Source organism: Lupinus angustifolius, chromosome LG11 (genome assembly GCF_001865875.1).
Source record: "Lupinus angustifolius cultivar Tanjil chromosome LG11, LupAngTanjil_v1.0, whole genome shotgun sequence".
NCBI classification, from domain to species: domain Eukaryota; kingdom Viridiplantae; phylum Streptophyta; class Magnoliopsida; order Fabales; family Fabaceae; genus Lupinus; species Lupinus angustifolius.
This window is the reverse complement of record NC_032019.1, coordinates 32,715,922-32,721,959: the sequence shown is the minus strand read 5'-3', so window position 1 is coordinate 32,721,959 and position 6,038 is coordinate 32,715,922. Positions and strand designations below refer to the sequence as shown.

General features: G+C 36.1%; 1 pseudogene; it reads left to right on the top strand.

The window, feature by feature from the left end:
- LOC109359920 overlaps window positions 5,356-6,038 on the top strand; it is a 4,648-nt pseudogene continuing 3,965 nt past the window's right edge.

Here is a 6,038-nt window from a genome sequence, read left to right as displayed (position 1 = left end):
TATTAGAAAGCAATGTGTTAAGGTTTTCTTGACTATATGTGAGCTTTGAAAGTTTTTGTTTCAAAACAGAATTTTCAGCATTTAAATTCTCACAAGTATCACATATAGTGGGTTGACATAATTTAGAAGTAGAGCAATCACATGAGGCACATGCATAGATAAGATCAAGAGTTTTATTTTCAAGTTTAAGCTCATCTAATTACTTAAGCATTTCAATTATTTTCTTTTCATGCAAGGAGATAACTCTTTTTCTATCTATATTTACTTTAACAATTTTCTTTAATTCCTCATGCATTTTGACATAAGCTGCATATAATTTATCGTATGGAGAAGGGTCATTAGAGCATGATGAAGTATAGGAATGTACCTCAATAGAATCATCTTCATCACTAGATGTGCACTTCTCATGCACTTGTGCCATATGGCATACCTTTATATTTTCCTCCTCATCGGATGAGCTTGAAGTTGAATCTTTCTTGGAATCGTCCCAAACAATATATGCTCCTTTTGACTTGGACATTCGAGAGTTACTATTCTTGTTCTCGACTTTCTTCAAGTAGCTCGGGCACTGATGCTTCATGTGGCCCGATTTTCCACACTCATAGCAAGTGAAGCCTTATTTGCGAATCTTGTTTTTCTTGGTCGAGTTCTTGGCTTCTTTCTTGAGATTCTTGATCCTTCCTTTCTTCTTGAGATACTTCTTGAATTTTTCAAATAGGAGAGTCAAGTCTTCATCCGAATCAGAATCTGAACTTGAATCTCACTTTCTTGATCTTCTTGAAATCTTGTAGCCTTGAGTCTGATTCTGTTCTTGTCTGACTCTTCATTCAATGTCAAGCGCCCTATCTTCATTTCATGTTCTTGGAGTTTTCCAAATAGAGTAGCTAATGGCATGTTGTCTAAGTTCTTTGATTATGTTATCGCGATTACCTTTGGTTGTCATCTCCTGTGAAGACACCGCAAAACTTTGTTAGACAAATCACCATTAGTAAATTTTTTATTAAGGGTGACCAAATGATATACAACATGAGTAACACGTTTTTACATATTACATATAGATTCATTAGGAAGCATGCGAAATAAATCATACTCATGTGTAAGCGCATTTAGTCTAGTGCGCTTAAATTCACTCGTGCCTTCGTGGGTAACTTGCAAAATATCTCAGATTGCTTTTGCATTAAGGCACTGCGAGACTGTAAAGAATTCGTCATAAGATAAGGCCGAAGTAATGATGTTCTTGGCCTTAAGGTCATGTTGGACCTTTCTTCTCCCAATATCTGTCCATAAGCCTTTAGGCTTTTCTTTAGACTCGCCATCCACCATATGAAGTTGAATGTACGGACCATTGACAACGGAATCCCAAATGTTCGTGTCAACTGCCTCGATATAGATTCCTATATGAACCTTCCAATAGGAATAACCATCGCCACTGAATACGGGAGGGCGGTTTATGGATGCGCCATCACCGCCAAATGGGTTAGTAGAGCCCATATGTTGTCCCTTTTGGATCACGCGTATGTGGTTGAGCTAGCATGTCGTACTAGCTCTGATACCACTTGTTAAGTATCAATGGACATAACACACCTAGAAGGGTGGGTTGAATAGGTGTAGCGGAGCTCAAGTTCTGTTTTTTGGGTTTTTGCACACATGCTGAAAAATGCACAGTTAATCGATTAAGCATTGTTTATAATCAATTAAACACAGTAAAAACTGAATGCATAAAATCTTGTTTAACAGCTCTCTTGCACGGCAGGTTACGAGAAATCAGGCAATGATATAACATATATTGTTACACATAATTAAAATAGTTATAGCACATAACCATTATACAAATTATCATGTTATATCATGCAATATTACAACTTGAAAGGTAAAAGAGAAAGAGATAGAAAAGATTGTGCAAGGATTTTATCTTGGTTCATTTTGTGATCCACTACAAAACTACATCTAGGCCTCCCTTTCTGATATTGGAAGATTTTTTTCTTCACTATAGAATACAATGAATAGTTACACACACGCTTCCAATTATAAGACTCGGACGCTTTTTTCTTGGAACCCAAAGAACTTTATCACCCTTGGTTTGACCTTTCCTAAAATCGCCTCCAAGAAAACCTTTCTTACCGTGATTGGGCCCCAGCCAAGGTATCGCTCTTTATCCCCAAGACCTCCAACTCTTTGTGAAGAACACCTTACCTAACCGCACCTAGAATTTTCCTAATCTTTGAATTACAATGCTTTGAGTTATGAATGAGTACTTAATACTCTGATTTTACAATAAAGATCAAAGACTAAAACCTAAGCAAGAACTCACAAGACTTCCTAGTCTAATATAAATGTACATGCATGAGGTTTCTGAAATTGTGCAATCATTAAAAACTATTTCTTTTCTTTCCAAGAAACACAAGAATGATGCAAGAAGGATTTTCAAAGAACATGCACTATAATTATGAAATTTAAAGCCTTAGCATGACTTAATCTTTCTCCTAATGCAACATGCAATTTTTTCTCCTAGATATGACACTGAGTAACTCAAAAATATGCAGAGAAAATGATATAAAAATGTATGGATTCTTATCCCACATATGCTGAGGTTTCAGTTTAAATAGAAAACGTCTAAAGTCCCAGTTAATTGATTAAGTACCCATTTAATCGATTAACGAGTTGTTGAAAATAATTGTTTTCCGTTTTTCAATTTTCTGTTGAAACTGTGATTCTGTTAATCGATTAACACTATTTATAATTGATTAAACAATGTATGTTAATGGATTAACAGAATTCATAATCTATTAAACAGTGTAAAATCAGCTTGTTAATGTATGGTGAACTACCTATATAATATATGCTCATGCAATACATAATTTCTAAATATAATACATTTAATGTACAAATCAATGTATTCAAATGCATGAACCTAATTATCATATATTTCTATATGATGTCTCATTTTAGTGGATTAATTATTTTGTTGAGTCATGTGAGACTCACACCTAGGTTTACCTAACCTAGACTCAATATCTATGGCAAGCATCTTAGACTTCTAAAAAGATAATAAAGAATTATAACCTAAGTGTAATAAGTCACCACTTGAGTCCTCGGCATGTTGTTTGTTGAATAATCTTCAAGCTTGTTTCATATCGGTCTTCATGTTTGTCTTCATCAAAACATATATCAATCTCCAAATCTATGGCAAGCATCTTAGACTTCTAAAAAGATAATAAAGAATTATAACCTAAGTGTAATAAGTCACCACTTGAGTCCTCGACATGTTGTTTGTTGAATGATCTTCAAGCTTGTTTCATGTCGGTCTTCATGTTTGTCTTCATCAAAACATAGATCAATCTCCAATGGTGCACTTCACTTTCAGATCTGAGTTGTCACTGCCCTTTACATAAACACCATGCTCTACAGTGCATTTTATGAACCCAAGTTGTAGCAAGAAAACGTCAATTCTCATATTCCAAGCTCTTGGTGCCTGCTTGACCACATACAAGGCTTTATGCAACTGATACACCAACCCTTCTTTGCCTCTTATCTCAAAACTTGGTGGTTGTTTCACAAAAAACTTCTTTATCCAATGGTCCATATAGGAATGTTGATTTCACATTCATCTGATGAATTTCCCAACAATTATAGCTTGCAATAGCTATTGCAAGCCTCATTGTGTCTAGTCTACACACTGGTGCAAAGACTTCATCATAATCAAGACCTTGTCTCTGCAGGAATCCTTTTCCAACAAGTCTGGCTTTATGCTTAGATACTTCACCATTTGGAGTAGGCTTAGTTTTGTACACCCATTTAACATATATAGCTTTCTTTCCTTTTGGCAATTGGACTAAGCTCCATGTGTTATTCCTCTCAATTGACCTTAGTTATTCTTCCATTTCTTCAATCCATTGAGGTTGCCTCAATGCCTTTTCTACTCTTACTAGTTCAATCTCAGCAAGTAGTGCCATATGCACGAAGTCACCATCTGTTGTGATGGTTGAATCAGGGAACACTTTATAGTCACTCACCCTCAAAGGTGGATGTCTCTGCCTTTGAGTTGTTGGGGGATTGGTAGTAGTGTTAGACATATCAGCTAGATTATGTACCACTATCTCAATCAAATCATTCTCTTCAACATCCTCAATTTGCAGTGGGGTATCTCTACTTCCTATTGAGTTTTTGAGGTTCCAATTCCAGCACTAATCTTCATCAAACCTCAAGTCCCTGCTCATTATCAACTTGTCATTCTTAAGATAAAAAACATTATAGGCACTAGTTGAGTGATAGCCTAGAAAGATGAGTTTTTCACCCATATCATCCAACTTTCTCTTTTTTGCTTTAGGAACATGTGTGTAGTAAATGGAGCCAAAGACTTTCAGATGACTCACATTTGGTTTGATTCTTGTCTAAGCTTCTTCAGGCGTCTTATCACTTAATCTTTTAGTAGGACATCTGTTGAGTATGTACACAGCAGTAGAAGCAGCCTCACCCCAAAACTTCTTATGCAGCCCTTTTGTTTTAAGCATGCTTCTTGCCATATTAAGAATTGTTATGTTTGTCCTCTCTGTTGTACCATTGTGTTGAGGTATGTAGGGAGCAATCACTTCATGTATTATTCCTTCTTTGGCACACAAATCTTGAAACTCATCAGACACATATTCTCATCCACTATCTGACCTTAATTGTTTCAGCTTGGCATCACTTTGTCTTTCTGCTTAGCCTTGAATTTCTTAAATGTAGTAAGCACATCACTCTTCCTCCTTAATAGATAGATCCACTTCTTCCTTGTATGATCATCTATAAAGGTTACAAAGTACCTATTGCCTCCAATTGACTCTTCTTCAAAGGGTCCACACACATCAATGTATACCACCTCCAATGCCTTTACTAACTTGGTAGGAACATTTAAGACAAAAACATTATTGGTTTGCTTGCTAGTAAGACATTCATCACACATTTGTTCTGATATCCTAATATGTGGTAATCCAGACACAAATCCACATCTACTCAACAAATCTAGACTCTTGAAGTTTAGATGTCCAAATCTTTGATGCCATAACCATGTGTCCTTCTCAAGAGTTGATTGAAGACACATTTGATCACCTTTTTTTATTATATAAGTAATAGATTTCATTCAAATTCTCCACTTTATCAACATCTCAATCTCTTCCCTTCTCACACTAACTAATTATCCCTCATTTCCAAACCCAGTAATCATTTCAAAACATTATCGTTATTATTTATTTTTGCTTCATCATTTTCATTTTTCCATATGGGTGCCCATTTGATTACATAATTTATATGTGGACTCTCTTGAGTATTCTCCGTTCCTGATCGATGTAGATAAGCATTACAAATCACTAGGACTCATATAATACCTTTTATTACTTTTACCTTTGTCTTATGTTGCCATTTTCTTAATTCTTTCGCTAATTAACTCTTTTTCGTCTTGGTTTTGGAAGATGTTCATAATCATGTCATGAACCATTGCCATTGGCACCAACCTTAACCAATTTATTTCAGGAGCACATCTGATGTTGTTGTGCAATGACTCATATCTCTAGATAATAGCAATACAAGTTATGGGCTTGGGCTGATGTAAAGGGGTTGGGGTAGAGGGCTATATATATTGATGTTATGAAAACCTAAAGTAACAAGGAGAAGAATAGTAAAACACTAATCCTTATTCTCTAATAATATATAGTGGTAGCCGCTCAACGCTCCCGGGGACGTAGGCACAATTGGCCGAACCTCGTTATCAAATCTCTTGTGTTATTCTCTTGCCTCTATACTCTTTACTATTTGATTGTTCGCTTGTTCCCAACAATTGATATCAGATGGCTCTTAACCCAGGTGCTAAATTTGAGGTGGGGAAGTTCGATGGAACTGGTAATTTCAGATTGTGGCAAAGGAGGGTTAAGGATGTGTTGGATCAACAAGATCTATCAAAGGCGCTGCGTGAGAATAAACCAGAGGGTATGGATCAACTGGATTGGGAAGAGTTGAAGGAGAAGGCTGCGGGAACCATACAACTCTGTCTATCATATGAGGTG